The 18,271-nt window shown below is 37.2% G+C and overlaps 1 pseudogene across 1 annotated transcript; it reads left to right on the forward strand.

Annotated features, from left to right (window-relative positions):
* Positions 1-997: 997 nt before the first annotated feature.
* On the forward strand, positions 998-10,320 carry LOC143596958 (ATP-dependent Clp protease proteolytic subunit-related protein 3, chloroplastic-like; annotated as a pseudogene). The gene is made up of 10 exons (XR_013146813.1): positions 998-1,275; positions 6,758-6,859; positions 7,136-7,258; positions 7,338-7,397; positions 8,615-8,711; positions 8,790-8,863; positions 8,998-9,051; positions 9,128-9,211; positions 9,292-9,409; positions 10,116-10,320. The product of XR_013146813.1 is annotated as an ATP-dependent Clp protease proteolytic subunit-related protein 3, chloroplastic-like (transcript).
* The last annotated feature ends 7,951 nt before the right edge of the window (positions 10,321-18,271 follow it).

Genomic DNA, 18,271 nt, shown 5'->3' on the forward strand with positions numbered 1-18,271 from the left:
TATTAATTTGACCCCATAAGCGAGACCACCACCTAATAGCATGCTGAGATGGAGAGTTTCATGTTACGTTGTCACATGGTAGAACAAAGTTTTAGGGAAGAAAAAATTGAATCCAACCATTTGAGATAAACATGCACAATCACCACAAATACCACTAGGAAAGATAACCATAGTGCCATGAAGCACCTAGAATCTATTTATTCACTTGTAAGGGACATAAAAAACCACATTGTTTAGAAAAATGAATTCAATTACAATTTGATAAGCTCAAGATATAGGTGTGCTTGGGATTGCTTATTTAAGTCAAAAACGACTTTTTGTTAAAATGAGTTATTAACTTATTAATTTTTTAAAAGGAACTTTTAAAATAGTGTTTGGATTAGCCGGGAAAGTAAAAATAACATTAAAAAACACTCTCTTTTTTAAAAGGAGTGTAATGAGTTTTGAGGGTGTAATAAATAAATCAAACATAATAAGTTAATAAGTTACACTTTTTCAACTTATCAAAACCTCCTTAAACTGCTTTGTTGATAAGTTAAAATCTATAAGTGCATTATGTTTACAAACAATTTATATAACTTATTAACCTTTTAAAAAGTTAATAATTTATGAGACCATCCGTAGTGGATGGCATTATGTGGCGTTTCGAAGCCATAATGCTTGGGCCACCCCCCCCCCCCCAACGCATTATTGGCGAGGAGTGTTATGTCCATAAATTTGTGTTTGGGCTCAAATTTTGAGGGGTTTGTGAAAGAGAGGTACAGAGGGGGAAGAGATATGCGTTTTAGGGACATTTTCTAACACACCTAATTTTTATAAAATGCCCAAAAGCTGACTAAACGTCAAATAATGCAAAATGCTCGGATGTGGTTGGTTAAGTACGCGGAGACTCAAATAACCTACCCATGCATTACAACCGCGTATAATTCATCGTAGAGCGGTAGTGTCAAAATCAATCAAACGGGTCGGATCTCCGTACATAAGAAACAACTATCCAGACCTCGCTACACATTTCTCTTGTCTTGTCCCCAACAACAAAATGTCTTGTTCCACAACCTTGGGCCTATCATCAATGGCGTCTTCCACTATTTCTTCACCTTCATTCCGCCGAACTACCACCTGTTCGCTACGTGCTCGGAACAGTATGAAACCTCCCATAAACCCTAAGGACCCATTTCTGTCGAAGCTCGCATCACTCGCCGCTACTTCGCCCGAGAAGCTCCTCAATCGACCGGCCTCTTTGACTCTCCCACGCTCATGGCCACTCCGGCCACGGTATTTCTCTTCTCTTCTCTTCTTGTCTGCTTATTTCAATATTATTATTGTTACTCCAGGTTATATAATTGTTTTCATTTTTTGTTGATACATTAGGGCTAGTATTACTTTATCTCTATGTATTAGGATACTAGCTTTTAATTTTAACCTCAATTTGGAACTGCTATTAGGATACCAAACCCTAACCTCAATTTGGAACTAGGTAATTTACAGAAAAACAAACAGCCGGGCCGCTAGTGAGCTACTTGAGATCGGAGTCGATAAAAGGCTTCAAGCGAGCCGACACTTTTTTTAGCTCGAACCGAACCTGAGCCTCAAATAAAGTGCGTTTAGTTATCAAGCCCGAGCTCAAATTTTGTATGGGAAGCTCGTTTACACTCATCGAGCCTTAAACGAGCCTTGTGCATTTTTAAGTTTTAACTCATCGAGACCAAACTAGTTGCCTTGTTAGTGTTAGAAACCGGCGTAAACATTATTTAAAACCGGATGACATTGTACACATGTCGGACCACCGTCGCCGTCGATCTATTAGCCCCAATCGGACCACTGCCGTCAATCTATCAGCCCCAATCGTTAGACGCTGCTCGGACCACTGCTCGTCAGCCCCCAATCGGACCACTGATCAGACCACTGCATGCTCGTCGATCTATCGGCAAACCCTAACTACTCGTCAGCCCCCTTTGCCACTTCAAACACACCGCTACAGCAAATCTGAGTTTCTCCGACTCGATTACAAGGGCCAATTAATTGATCTATATCAGTTGGTTACGTGCCCGGTCTCTTTGCAATAACTGATCTCCGCCTCTGTGGTGGTGTCTCCGACTGGAATCAGTGGGCTACAAGTCTGGTGATTTATCTTCCGCTGCGTCTCTCCTGTCTTTAGTAATCAAACATTCCTTTTTGTTGCTGCCAGAAACTGAGTTGTAGGGTTCTTATCAGAAACCCTAATTTTTCTTCGGGTCAAAGAAGATTGGGGCTTGTTGTGTTGTGTTGCTGTTATTCAGAGGTGGTAATATTATGAGATTGAAGAAATAACCCTAAAGGAAGGTTATTTGCTATTTTTTCTTCTTAATCACCCTAACTGAAGCTGATCAATATTGGTGACTTGCTAAAATCCCGGTGAGATCGTTTCATATCTTTTATTTTTTGTTGGCAATAGGCCTTGATGCTGCTAGAGTAGTCAGTCCAATTTATCTGTTACTGTGTGCCGTGTGTCTATTATTATTATTATTAGTTTTTGTTACTATTATTATTATTATTATTATTATTGATTTGGTGTTCTATTGCTTGTGTTTGTGTGATTAGTTGCAACCATAGAGCGTAGGAACCATGACTATTACTTGAGACCATGTCCTGAAACGAGGGGTGTAGGAAAGAGTAAAGATAGGGAGCGTATATTGCGTTTGGCTTCTTGGAATGTAGGAACATTAAATGGTAAGTTGCTTGAATTGGTAGATGTGCTTAAAAGACGTAGGGTTCAGATAGCATGCCTCCAGGAGACTAAGTGGAAAGGACATAGAGGGGCTGAGTGTAATGGGTATAAGCTGTGGTACTCGGGGTCTGATGGAGCTAGGAATGGAGTGGGGTTTCTAGTGGCTAAGGAAATACACACTAGTGTGGTGGAGGTGATAAGACATAATGACAGGATTATGGTGTTGAAATTAGTACTAGGAGAGGAAGTAGTGGCAGTAGTCTCCGCCTACGCGCCTCATGTAGGCCTAGGGGATCAGGAAAAGAGAGAATTTTGGGATTGCCTAGACGCAGTGGTAGGGGGCATACCTAGGGGGGAGAGGATTTGCATAGGAGGTGATTTTAATGGACACATTGGTAAGGCTAACGATGGTTTTCAAGCCGTACATGGGGGTTTCGGTTTTGGTGATAGGAATGAGACCGGAACAGATCTTCTAGAGTTTGCGGTGGCACATGACCTAGGTATTATAAATTCTTATTTTAGGAAACAAGATTCTCATTTAATCACTTTTAGCAGTGGCGGACGCGACACGCAAATTGACTACCTTTTGATGAGGCAAGGAGACCGACGTTGGTGGAAGGACTGCAAAGTCATACCTGGGGAGGCAGTTGTGACTCAACATCGACTACTAGTGACTGATATAGCCTTCAGAAATAAACTGACTGTTCGAGAGAAGAAAGGTACACCGAGAATTCGATGGGGAAATTTGAAGGACGAAAATCTCCTACTGTTTAAGGATAAACTCATACTGCATACGCGGGCTCGACTAAATGGGGACTCAACTCATATATGGGAAGCTATGGAGACAAAGATCATCCAAGTAGCAAAGGAGACTCTCGGGGTCACAACAGGAAAGACAAGTGGGCATAAGGAGTCTTGGTGGTGGAATGACGCAGTGCAAGACAAGATAAGGGACAAACAAGGATGTTTTAGGGAGCTAATGAGGTGCACGAATGAGGAGGAGCAAGTGGAATTGAGGGACAACTACAAAACGGCCAAGATAGAGGCGAAGAAGGCAGTGGCGGAAGCAAAGAAGGCGGCCTTTAAACGGATGTATGAAAGTCTAGAAACAAAAGAGGGGGAACATGCTATGTTTAAGATTGCCAAAGCCAGGGAGCGTAGAAGGCAAGATCTAGGACCGGTGAAGTTCATAAAGGATACAGATGGGCATGTACTGGTCAAGGAGCAGGACATCAAGCTAAGATGGCAAACCTACTTCCACAATCTTTTTAACAATGGGAGAGCTTACCAAGAAGAACATGACAACACAAACTTTCAACGACAATAATCGAATAACTGCTACTGCCGACGGATCACACGAGAAGAGGTGAAGGACGCACTTAGGAGGATGGGAAGGTCTAAGGCGGTTGGCCCAGACAACATACCCATCGAGGTGTGGAAGTGTCTGGGGGAGGAAGGAGTCATGTGGTTAACTACTCTGTTTAATAGTATTCTCAAATCAGGTAAGATGCCAGACCAGTGGAGGAGCAGCGTTGTAGTTCCTATCTATAAGAACAAATGAGACGCCCAATGTTGTGGTAACTACCGAGGAATCAAACTACTAAGTCATACTATGAAGCTATGGGAAAGAGTGATTGAGGTTAGACTTAGACGAGAAACTCAGGTTACGGTCAACCAATTTGGCTTCATGCCGGGGCCTTCCACCACAGAGGCAATACACCTTATAAGAAGATTAATGGAAAAGTATAGGGAGAAGAAGCGTGATCTACATATGGTGTTTATTGACCTAGAAAAGGCCTACGACAGTGTGCCACGACAGGTGCTCTGGGAGTGCTTGGAGGGTAGAAGAGTGCCCAGGAAATACATAGAGATAATTATGGATATGTATACCAGGAGTGAAACAAGTGTCCGTGCGCCAGTGGGGGATACTGATTTCTTTCCTGTAGAGGTAGGTCTTCACCAGGGGTCAGCGTTGAGCCCGTTTCTTTTTGCAGTAGTCTTGGATGAGTTGTCAAAGTCGATTCAGGGGACTCTCCCGTGGTGCATGATGTTCGCAGACGATATTGTGTTACTTGCTGAGACAAAACAAGATCTAAACATGAGGCTTGAGGAGTGGCGAACAACCTTAGAGACAAAAGGTTTAAAGATTAGCCGATCTAAGACGGAGTACCTACACTGTGATTTTGGTGGGATAAACGACAGTGAAGACGCACACATCACAATTGAAGGGCAGGTGGTCCCGCAGGTAACGAAGTTCAAGTATTTAGGATCATTTGTACAGAGCGATGGGGAATTAGACAGTGATGTGACCCACCGAGTTCAGGTAGGATGGTGTAGATGGAAAGCAGCTACAGGTATATTGTGCGACAAGAGTTTCCCGACTAATCTAAAGGGAAAATTCTATAGGGTGGCAGTTAGACCTGCAATGCTATATGGAACAGATTGTTGGGCCATCAAGAAGGCACAAGTGCGGAAGATGGAGGTAGCAGAAATGAGAATGCTACGTTGGATGTGTGGGCACACAAGGCTAGACCGAATAAGAAACATTGTGTTTCGCGAGAGATTAGGGGTGGCGAACATAGCAGACAAGATAAGAGAGTGGAGATTGAGATGGTTTGGACATGTAAAGAGAAGACAGACGACGAATCCTGTTAGATCCGTAGAAAACATTACTATAGAGGGGAAGAGGGGTAGAGGACGACCGAAATTGACTTGGGATGAGAGGATTAGGCATGATTTGATAGACCTAAACCTCTCCGAGGACATGGTTGAGGATAGGAATTCGTGGAGAAGTAGAATTAAAGTTAAGGATTTTTAGAGAGAATTGAATACCTTAGTGCTTAGACTTAACTTATTTAAGTCACATACCATAATGGTATTTCCCTTACATATATTATTATTATTATTATTAGCTTTTATATTGCTGTTAAACTGTGACCTTATTATTAATATTATTATAATTAGTAGTAGTTTTTATATAACTGTTAAACTTTGATTTCCTTTATTTTGCTTCATACACATGTACTTAGAGCCGAGGGTCTCTCTGGAAGCCACCTCTTTATTCCTTTGGATAGAGGTACGGTGTGCCTACATCCCACCCTCCCCAGACCCTACCTATAGCTTTGCTGTCGGTGGGATTTTACTGGGTATGATTGATTGATTGACCTCTTTTGAACTTCTATGTATCAATTTTATACTGCACTGCCAAGATCGAGCTGAGTCTTTGCTTGATGAAGGTGCTATGCGAGCTTAAGTTAAGCTTTGGTTGGTTTTAATTTTTTTTTAAATATATAAAAATTTATTATTAAGTAAGTCAAATGAGTCGAGCTTGAGCTCTCGCAAGTCAAAAGCTTGGGCTCAGCTTGTTTACACCTCTACAAACAGCTAAAGTTCATTTTTTTATATAAAGACACAACTGTATGCAATAGTGTCCTAATTGGAAATATAAATTCAAGTATAATGTTGTAGTGGTGTCCAACAAGCTCTACCATGTGATTTACTTTTGTTGCATGGTCTTAGAAAAGGAAATAGGGCATATCAGTATTATTTGTGGATTTGGAGTTTAGCTCTTTAGAATATGGGATTTTAACAAAATAGGTATCTTTCTTTTCTCTTTTTTTTTAACTATTGAACAATTGTCTTACTTCAAAAAGGCATGCTGAGGAGGTTTATATGTGGAAACAATCTCATGGATGAAGATATAGTGAAAAGTTTACTTGATATGTAGGTTCATATGTAAAACATATGAGAGAGATGCAGCTTTTGATTGTAATAAAGCTTATTTGGTTGTACATAGACGGGCACCTTGACTTTATGCTATCGTCAAAGTAATTCTGATTGATTTTATATTGTTCAATTTGGCTTGTACTATGTGCATGCTGCTACATAAATTAAAATATAAGAACGGCTTAACTTGTTTTAATTTTTATTCGGATTTGCCTTTTACTGTGTTGAAGTCAGTTATAGCTTAATTGTCTGTGTTTGTTACATAAGTAATTAACTGGGATTAATCAATACTGGTAGTATTTTTAATTTTTTCTTATTGTATAGGTGGAACGATCCGTTTCATACAATGAACACAGGCCAAGGAGGCCGCCTCCAGATTTACCATCATTGCTTCTTCATGGAAGAATAGTGTACCTTGGCATGCCGGTAACTGCTTCCTTCATATCAATGTTGTAAAACTCCCGAGTAGGCGGCCGAGTACTCCCCGATTACTCCCCGCCTCGGCCGAGTAATCCTTAGGTATTTTCCGAGTAATCCCTGACTACTCCCGAGTACTCGCAACTCCCCAGTCGACGCCTAGGACCGCCTAACGACTTTTACAACATTGCTTCATATTATGTTTTTTTTTAATTTTTTTATATATTTTTTCCTTATTTGATAATTTTAAATAAACTAGTTTTACTTTTGGTGGCCTTATATCAGTTGGTACCAGCAGTAACAGAGCTCATCATTGCAGAACTGATGTATCTGCAATGGATGGATCCCAAAGAGCCAATTTATCTTTATATAAATTCCACTGGAACCACTCGTGATGATGGTGAATCGGTGAGTTCTTTTATTCAGTGTTTTGGCTAATGAGAAAACTACAGTTATGCCATCAGTTGACGTTTGTTACTATGATCAGGTTGGATTGGAATCAGAGGGTTTTGCTATTTATGATGCTATGATGCAATTGAAAAATGAGGTAAATATGCTCGTTTGATGTCTGTTACATTATTTTGATTTTCATTTATTTGTGTATGTTATCTTTTCAACATGATTTATGTTTAGAGCAATAAGACATTAAGGCAAATATTTTTTTTGCATGTTTGATCTTTACATTGGAACATACTAGAAGCTGAGGTTTTACTTGGTATTTGACTATTTGTGCATATTTCTAGGCCTGTAAATGGACCAAATGTTCAGTGACCTGTTTGTGAACCATTTAGTGGGAAGTTTGTTTTGCTTATGTTCGCATATTTAATAAACAAACTAACTTGAACAAAAAACTTTGTTCATTTAGGTAAGCTAATGAACATGAACACATGCTTTGTTTGTTGATTTATGTTCGTGAACGTTCGTTTTTTTAAATGTTTTATGTTTGTTCGTTTACATTTATTTATGTTAGTTAATTTACATCCTTTAACATATTCTTTTATATTTCTTACGCCCATAACAATTCTGTCTAGTTTTAATAAATTTTTAGGTAAAAAAATTGTTTTTCACATTTACATTTATTTGATTTTAGCTCAGTAATGTTTGTTCGTTTATGTGAACGTTCGTTTACTTTGATAAATCGTTCCTTTATACTGTTAACAAACGAACATAAACGAACACAACCATTTTCTAAACGAACACACGAACAAGAAAATCCTATTCATTTAAGTGTTCTTGTGCGATCGTTTGTTTGGGTAAAGTTATTAAATATATTAAAGGACTTGTTTAATCCTCAGAGTGCACATGTCTAAATTCACATAAAGTATTATTATTACAAGTCCACACACGCCATAACGTTAAAACCACACACGTTCATTCCTTCACTCGGGATGCCTCCAAAGTTCTCATTTATCTTAGAAGTATGTTAAAATATTTCTGTCAACACGAATTTTGGTGAGTTTCTCAATTAAAAGTCGGGATATAACAGTTCTCGACTTTACATCCATTTATTCATCATTATTATCAATGATAATTTTCATCTTCTCCATTATTTTCGATGAGAATAAAGTACTTTGATAACGACCACGAACATGCTCCGTTCATGATCGTTCGGTTCGTTTACATGCCTATTTTTATTTCATTTGTTCTTCTGTGAAACATGAAGTTGCCCATTTGAACCTTCTGTGATAAACAAGTCATAAACTTAAAAGAAACTGCCAATTTAATATTATCTTTTTAACTACATTATAATCTAAAAATGTACAGATTCATACTGTTGGAGTTGGTGCTGCAATAGGCCAGGCATGTCTATTGCTTGCTGCAGGGACTAAAGGAAAAAGATTTATGACGCCTCATGCCAAAGGTATTTCTCCTCTTTTAGTTGAATTTTTAACCATTTTCGGGTTTAACTAACTAATCACAACTGTTTGGTTTGTTTTAGCTATGATATAACAACCTCGTGCTCCATCATCAGGGTTAATGGCTGGCAGTGATGTTCTCATCCGTGCAAAAGAGGCCAGTGCTAATTGAAAGAACATAAACGGACATGAACAAGAAAATCTCGTTCGTCTAATTGTTTTGTGTACGATTGTTTGTTTGGTTTGTTACAAGCCTTTTTATTTGTGTGAATCTGTATTCCTTTTTTACAGGTACTTGTTAACAAGGACACACTCATTAGCCTCTTGGCAAAGCACACCGAAAATGTAAGTTATATATTTAAAAAATTTAGCTATTGTTTATTAATATTATTATATTGAATGCATGATATTATTGAATCAGACCGTTGAAACGGTAACACAAAAGATGAGAAGACCGTTTTATATGGATTCAACTAAAGGTAAAGAGTTTGGTGTGATTGACAAGGTACACAAACACATATTCGTAAATTATATTATTGTTTGATTGGGTCAAATAGTCAAATGAAATTTTTGTTTGGTGGCTAGATACTTTGGCGAGGCCAGGAAAAAATCATGGCGGATGCTGCATCACCTGAGGCATGGGATAAGAATGCCGGCATTAAAGCTGTTGATGCTATTTAGCAACTTGCTTATTATACTCTAGGTATTTAAAATGCACTTTTTGTCATTGGTGAATTTAAATTCTTCTCTTAGTTTTATTCCACGCCACACATTAGTTGTTTGGGTTATATTTTGTTCCTTGCTTAAAAATATAGGTAATTAAGAAAACCGGTTTGATGTTTAAAACCCACCCGGAAATATAATAAACCTGGAGTTTGCATGTTACTTCGAAAATTCAAGTAATAACCGAACGAACCAAACCCAAACACGAAACCAACAGTTTGGTTTTTATGTTTTTTATAAAACCCAACTTTCGGTTTCGGTTTCGGTTTTGCATCTATTAAAACCAAACGGAACAAAACCAAACCAAATTTATTAGTTCTTATTTTTAGTTTTGAATTTTAAGTAATTTATAAGAATTTAATAAATAGTGTAAATACACCCGAGAGAACCAAAACCCAAACAAAAACCAACAGTTTGGTTTTTATGTTTTTAAAAAAACCCAACTTTTGGTCTCGGTTTTGCATCTATTAAAACCAAACCGAACCAAATTTATGAGTTTTCATTTTTAGTTTTGAATTTTAAATAATTTATAAGAATTTAATAAATAGTGTAACCCAAATGTATAATGAGTGCGCAACTGCACATTGAAGTTTTTATTTTGCACATTGTATTATGGTTGGATGTATATATGTGTACAAGTGATCTTGATGTTTGAATGTGAAGTTAATTTCTCTTTTCTATTTTAGATTTCAACATATACAAGTCAAAGAAATTGAAAAGGTTCAAGTGATGAAGTGAGAGGACGATTGATATGCTTGTCTTCGACTTGGATATGTCTAGGCCGAACAAACTTTGAAATTCAAGTCATTGTGGATATTGGATATTCTAGACACATCAGGTCTATGTATTAGTTTACATGTCTTTAAATACATATTTATATAGCTTGCAAAATGAATGGGGTTGGGTAGGGCGAGTAACGTGTCAGGATGGGTTCCAGGTAAGAGACCGTGCCGATTGAAGGAAAGATTTAATTTGGTTCATGTTAAGGTGGGTTATGTCCAAATTAAGTTCTAAAAGGTATTAAATTAAAATACATGATCTTATATTAAACCTCAAATTTGGTATGCAAACTACAAGGAATACAAACTATATGCAAACCACAAGGAATACAAACTAAATTGTATAGTTACCTTTGTTGAATGTGACAAAAGGATCTTGTCAACAGCACTGTGTCACTTGTACTTGCAGCTGCAATAAAAGCATTCAACTTGCCACTAAATCCCATTTTTAGTTTTCTTATTGGCATTATATATATAAAATCTTATTCATTTACCCAATGCTAAGTTTTATTACTCATGAAAAAATACATTTGATTGACCAATTACAAAAAATAGGTTTAATGTTATTAAAATATAAAGTTACCCAATAAGATTTAGAAGTGAGAAACAAAATTTTGTCTAACAACACTCTTTTGGTAAATAGTTTTGAATCAACATCAAATTGGTAAAAAATAACCCTCCGATTAATAAACCAACTTTTAAAACCCGGATGCGAAACATGTAGATTGTAGAGCAAAAACCTTAAGGCCCTGTTCTTGAGTTTTTTTTAAAGGAGAGAAATGAAAGGAAAACTAAGGATAGTTAAAATATCGGTGTTCTTGAGTTTTTTTAAGATGGAAAAGAAAAGAGTAGGAGGAGTTAGGAGGGATTAAATTAATGTATTTTCCGAATAAGTTATCCTCCTAAAAATGGGATGATTACTAAGGATAACATAATTATCATTTCCTTTCCTTTAATTTCCTTACAACTCAAGAACACACCTAATTAAAAAAATTATCATTCCCTTCCATTCCCTTTCTTATCCTTGCCTTTCCTTTTCTTTTCTTGGTTAAAAAACTCAAGAACAAGACGTAAGAGATTTTAATAACTTTCTTTTTTCTTAACAACAAACAATTTATTCCAAAACAAACTGCTACCAATTCATTCACTATAGTGAATAACACAACAATTACATGGTAATTTGGGCTGGTCTGGACAAAGTGTTTAGTAAGATGCTACCTTTTAATGGTTCATAACCATTTAATGGCTAAGAGATAACAATAAGTTTGAATGGTTAAGGGATAATCATTAAGAGGTAGCCTCTTAACCATTCAGACTTAAGGTTACCTCTTAACCATTAAGAGGTAGCCTCTTAATATCCATTAAGAGGCTACCAAACAATAGTAGTTTGTAGAAAATAACTTTTGCAGAGTTGAGCGTGAGCAAGCGGTGACTTTGGAATAGCATATGTACAATACTGTTTACCTTAGCCTATGCGTTCTGGGTCACTCTCCATCATTCCGGATCGTTTGTCACATCAACTTTTTATGCATCATTCAACTCCGTCACTCAACCAATGTTATATTTGATTTTGCATCATTCTATTTATTTATTTTTGAATAAAAAAATAATAATAAAAAATAAAAAAAAAGATGAAAAAAAGTGATTGGCTAGTGATTTGCAATGAGGGTGATCACGTCACTAGTGGCCTGAGGAGGAGAAAGGGGGGGGGGGGGGGGGTTGGGGTCGGGTCGGATGGTGTTTCAATGACTTCACACAAACCACATTAGCATCAACCTTATATATTGGCGAGTTAGCAAGTAAACAAAAATAAAAATTCTGATATGGTTACGTGGATGGTCAAAATGTGGCTATCCCTTAAAAAAGGCTTGTATTTCCAGCAGAAAAAACCAGTTGAGAACGAGCAGGGCGGCCTGGGTGGTCGACGACCCCTGACCTAACACACCTCAAGGCACCGAATTGCTTTTCTTTTAGTAAAAATTATATGTATTTTTATTAAAAACAATATGTATATTTTCTGTTTAAACTCAATTACATAACTACTAGATTGGTCTAGTGGCAAAAGGGTATTACTCTCAACCAAAAGGTTATGGGTTCTAGTCTAATTTGAGAAATGTTTTAATCTTATTTTTATAAAAAAGTTTTTTACACAACCCAAATTATAACCAAGTAAGTTCATATAAAAATTAAATTATTTAAACCAACAAAATATTCCTTTTACTTAAAGCCCAACAATTTTTTCACCTTAGGTCAATTTTTTTTTCATCTTCTCGAAGCCAACCTTGAGAACGAGCTCTAGAGAAGGCTAGGAGATGGGTTCAGTTAGTGCCTTTCATCCTCAACTAGTTCAGTTAGTACCTTCTTGGAGCCGGCCCTGAGAACCCACTGTCCTTGCACTTTGAACATATTTAAGTTGGGTTATATGGCTAGCACACATTACCGAACTACAAGGCTGTTAAGAGTCTCGGCTATGGTATAAGTGTTGGCTCAATTGTTGTTTGGCCTGACTGTATGGTCCAACCCAAAAATTAAAAAAGGGTTGATAGTGAGCATGTGAACAATTCATAAAATGCGGGCAGATAATACATAGAATATATATCATGGACACTAAAGTTATAACTATTCTAGGTCGTTGGTCTAACCACATATTTTACAATCATTCGGCTCTACTATCAATCTGTAACACCTGGACCTTAGACGGATTATACCCTGGGGTGGTAAGTTGATTGCTCTTAGCTCGTAGACGTTATTGATGTGTGTCTAATGAGTGTTTCTTTTTACGGGACTCACAACTAAGCTTTAATTTTAAAACGGAAATTCCTAATAACACCACACACAACCGACAAGTGTACCGATCACAAGTAGCATATACCTAAGAAGTCCGAGTATCGAACACAAGGACACGTGAAAACACCTATGATTACTAAACCCTAGATACGGCCTTCCTAAGAATAATATTTTTATTTGATTTTTAATAAATAAAACTACTTGACCTAAATTACTTTAACTAAATTAATTAACTGGACTAACAAAACTGACAGACAAAACTTTCCTAAATTGGAGACTTAACTGATTGTGACTTTGACTGAAAATGGAGAAAACGTCTACGTAGGTAAGACTCAAATTGACGGTCTAACAAGCATATGGATTGAATGATCTCACGAAACCGGTATCTAAAGATGACACAACTAAGGCTCGCTCAAGCTAGCTAGATCACCTCTTGGTCTCACTAACAAACCCTAACTTACACTTAATTGATTTTATTAACAAACTGAAAAATGATTACTAAGGTGTTCTAATGCCGACTCTCCTCTCGGAGTCACCGACACTCGACCCTAATGGAAATGAATACTACACAACCAAAGATAGAGGAACAGTTCAGACTAAAACAAATTAGACCAACTAATCGCTCACAAACCCAAACCCGACAAGAACCGAACTCGCTCTTGCGCAATCCTAATCCTAGCATGCAAAGGCTATGAGACAACCTTACTTCTTATCACCTCTCGGTCTCTAAGAAGGTGCTTACCCGCTGCTTTTTAACAATTAATTAACTTAACAAAGCCCTACGGTTATATCTACTGCAAACAAATTCTAAACAACATGTAAAGAATCAAACAAACAACAATTAATCAAAACAAATTCAACAAATCGAAGCATGAGGTTTATGAAGTATAATTAATAAAATATTAGCCACTAAACACAACCTAATTCAATATTAAACCAAACTTTACAATAGTAAGTCAAGTCTTTTGATCAAACAATCCATAAAACTCATCAAAACCGAACAATTATCATCAAACGTAGGCAGAACTAACAAGATTAGCCAAACATATTATTTGGACATCATTAAATACTCAAGATAACAATCATACTACTCATCCAACTCATAAGCAAACTCATTCAAAAATCAATAGTAATCAAACTCAACTCAATCCATAATTCAATTGCAAAAGAATTAAACTTTATAATAAAAAAACAAGACAATTATGAAACTTAAATCACACCAAAGTATATGAGGATGAAGTATAATGTTCATGGCTGTCCCTTTATGCGTAAAACACTTAGAAAACACTTGTAAACCTGCTGCCAAACCCCTTCTCTTCCTTGCCTAGCTGCTGCGTTCGGAACTCAACCCTAGAGTTAGGGTTAGGGTTTATAATTTTTTTCTTTTTTTTTCTTGATGGCTGCTGCTGATTTCGAGATTAGGGGCTGATTAGGGTTTATTTTTTTGTTGTTTATTGTATTATAACACATATGGGCTTCACAAAATGGACATGGGTCTTGCCTTTAACTTGATTTTTCAATAATAGTGCATAAAAGGCCTCTAAATCTCTTTCAAAGCTCGGTTTCTTTCTCTTTAAACCCGTAACCTACAAAATACATATTCATGTAAGATCATACTAAAACAAGTTAAAAACATTAAATATTAGATAAATAAGCGATTAAAACAATGATAAATAGTGTGGAAAACTAGTGTGTTTTATAACACATCAGTTATTAATGTGACAATAATATTTAATTTATTTCATCAAATCACGAGTACACAATTTGTCTGATATTATTAACCAAACTTACTAGCTCCTCACTCTGAATTTTTACCACATTCACCTCTTCCTTCTCTCTCTCACGCTTAGACATGTAAAAAACAACACCTTTCTCCTCTGTATTATCCTCGCTTACACGAGGAATACACTTGTTAGTAGAATCTGAACCAGAATCTTTATTTTCAACAGATTAATCAACTAAATTTGAAAAAATATATAAAACTTACTTACGATTACCGAAGGTCATGCACACTGTTCCGTCTCGGCAATTGATTTAAGCATTTGATGTCGCCAAAAATGGTCTCCCCGAAATCACACGGGGTTCTTCCTCCTTCTCATTCGGTGCATAATCGAGCACTAGGAAATCTCCCGAGTAATAGAAATCTCCAACTTTTACTACAACTCCAGCCAACTTCCCCAGGGCCGTGTTCGTGTAAAATCAGCTAACACCAATCTAGTCTAAACTTCTTGCAAAGGCCTGAAATCAAATTTATCATACACGCTACCCGATAACACACTTACACTCGCCCCAATAAAAAACTAATGTCTTGGTGGTCTTAAAATTGTCAATCTGAATGGGGATAAGTGGAGCCCAAATTTCAAATTCTTCCACCGTGTCATTCACCGCATTATCTTCAATGGTGATAGCAGTAACGTGTGCACTTTTACCGTTTGACGAACTGCTACCCTGGTGGTTTGGGTTCTTTAAAGTACCACTTGGTAGGTTCTTTGGATCCTTCTTCAAAGCTGACAACTCCTTAGCAAATTGGCTTATCTGTTTCTCTCTTGCAACCTTTGCTTTCTCTTGAATCTCCATTATCCGACTGAGGTAATTTAATAGTGTTAAAACTTCGGACTCTTGAGATGAATTTTGACTTTGAGCCGCTCCCTGACCTTGCTGATTTCTCTTTTGATACCCCTTATTATAGCCCCCAGACTCTCTCTGATTGTACCAGCTTGACCATTACCTGAACTGCTCCCACACTGTCACTGATATGATTGATATCCTGTCTTCTGAGAACTGCCCTGAAAATTCGGATTTTGCTGAGTGTTCGGGTTTCCATAACTGAAGTTCGGGTGATTTCTGAGGCCCGGGTGATAAGTATTTGAGTTCATGTTATTATTATATCTTCTTTCACCCTAAATATAACTGAACTCTTCTTCCTCATCTTGTACTACCCCACAACTCGAAACTTGATGTCCTAACTCACCACAACCTTCGCAGACCGGATATGTTTTTCCCGAGTTACCCTTTCCTTGCGTACCTACATCCAATTACATGTCGATTTTATTTTCCAATTATCCATTCTATCATATGACCCTTGACTGTCTACCGCTTTTACCACTGCTCTTTTGACCATTCTGTTCGACTGAGCCCGTCTTTTCGAATTAATCACATGTCTTTCAAAATGTCTCCAATCCACATTTTCATCATTATGAAGAAAAGATCCATTAGTTTCTTGAAGGTCTCGAACATCAACATTAGAAAGACTATCGTGGAATGCCATTATTAACTCCCATAAAACTATTCCATGATGAGGGCAAGTCCTCAACAATAATTTAAATCTATGAAAAGTTTCATAGAAAGTTTCACTCGTACGCTGCTAAAAACTCCGAATGACATTTCGAGCCTCTGTGGTTCTCTATGGCGTGTAATATTTATCCAAAAACTGTTGTGCCAAATCTCACCATGTGTAAATACTAGCCTAAGGTAGTGATAGGAACCACCCTGTTTTGCTGCATCCTTCAAACTAAACTGAAACACAACCATCTTCACTTCATCTGTAGTAAACCATTCACTTGAGATAGTAGCACATATCGAATTAAAATCACTCAAGTGTAGATATGGTTCTTCAGTAGCTTTTCCATGAAAAGTGGGTAGTCTAGTTAAACTGCCCTGTCTCACTGAAAAGGTTCTCCAATATCTAACCGGAACAATGATCGGTAGAGGGTTCGTGGCCACTTCTGGGATTTTGTGACTTTGAACTCCCCTAATGGGTGGTGGAATATATGCTTTCGAGACTTCATCATCAAACTCATAAAAGGGAATTGTGGCTCGCGGTTATTCTAACGTCTCAGTGCTTGATATTGCTGATTTTATGGATGGTTTTGTCAAGGTTCCTGATTATTCTGAAGATTTTGTTGCTGATACTAACCTCCATATTCATCCAAAAACTCCTCCTCATCCTCATAATCTAACCCTACATCATCCCCTTTGTTCCATTCTTTGACCCATATATCAGCCTGGTTAACCCCGGGTCTTTCCTCCTTGAATTCTACTCGTCCTTGACGATTTAGTGGGGCAGATATGACTGACCGGTTGTCATCAAAGTTTAATTGTCTTCACTAGTTACAGTTACCCCTCCGCGGTTTACTTAGTTTCTGTTACGGTTAGTATTCTGGTTTCGGTTAGGTGGTCGGTTGTTTTGAGGAACAGGTTGTTTTTGGTTCGGTGGTTGATCATGGTTATCGGGTTGGTAGTCATTCGGGTCTTTGTTATGTCGGTTACTCATGTCTTCTGCTTTTGGTATTGAAGTTGTGGCTTATGGTTTTCGGTTTAACTTGGGTTTCTGAGCTGCTCGGTTTTTCTTTGCTGTTTTTTCAATTTCTGGATCAAACTGAAGCAACTCTTTCGAGCAGAAATATCTTTTTTGCATTACTTGTAAGATCACCTTCACAGACAAAAACACTAACACCCTGCCTAAAATCAACGAAGAACTAATAAAAAATACTAAAAGTTAAATTAGCACTGTGCGCGTTGATTCCCCTGCAACAACGCCATTTTGATGCAGATTTCGTGCTCTAATAAAATACAAGTATTTATAATCACTTAACTACCTATAACTAGTATGGGTAAGTAAGGTCGTCTCCACAGAGAATCCGTGGAAAGTGCAAGATTGACTCATGACTTGAAAACTATTTAACTAGCGGACATACGATGTCAAGCGGTTTTGAAAGATTTTTGAATGAAACATGATTACTTTTAAAGTTTGTAAACAATTATGAGAAGAATGATTCACTTCAGTTTCAGGTAATTTGATGACCCACTAATCACATATTTAACTAAATTGATTGCGCAATAATTACTAAACCTAGTAGTTTGGTTGTGATGACAAACAAAAACCTATCCGAATTGTTAACACAACTGAACGTGATCTACACAATTACCAGGTTTATATTATGAAAATCAAGTACTATGCAATGCCTAACGATTATTGTTTCAGTGATACATAAACCTAGTCCTAAATGTAGATGAGCACAATCGGATAGTTGATGCACAATTTGATAACCAAAAATATAAACTATTTAAAAAATTAATCACTAAACTATAACAAGATCAAATAACATATTCAATCTAGTGAATAATACTTAAAGCACATAGAATCCGATCATACTAAGTTTACACAAAACCCTACACCTGAAGTAGTCACGAGGGGTTTTAGCCTTGCATCTTCATAAACACCGTCATCATCCAAGAGTTGTCAAGAGAAAGGCTTGTTGTCTAACTGCCATCTA

This window comes from Bidens hawaiensis, unplaced genomic scaffold (assembly GCF_021521415.1).
Source record: "Bidens hawaiensis isolate Kalapana, Puna unplaced genomic scaffold, B.hawaiensis_p1.1 tig00047416_1, whole genome shotgun sequence".
Lineage (NCBI taxonomy): Eukaryota > Viridiplantae > Streptophyta > Magnoliopsida > Asterales > Asteraceae > Bidens > Bidens hawaiensis.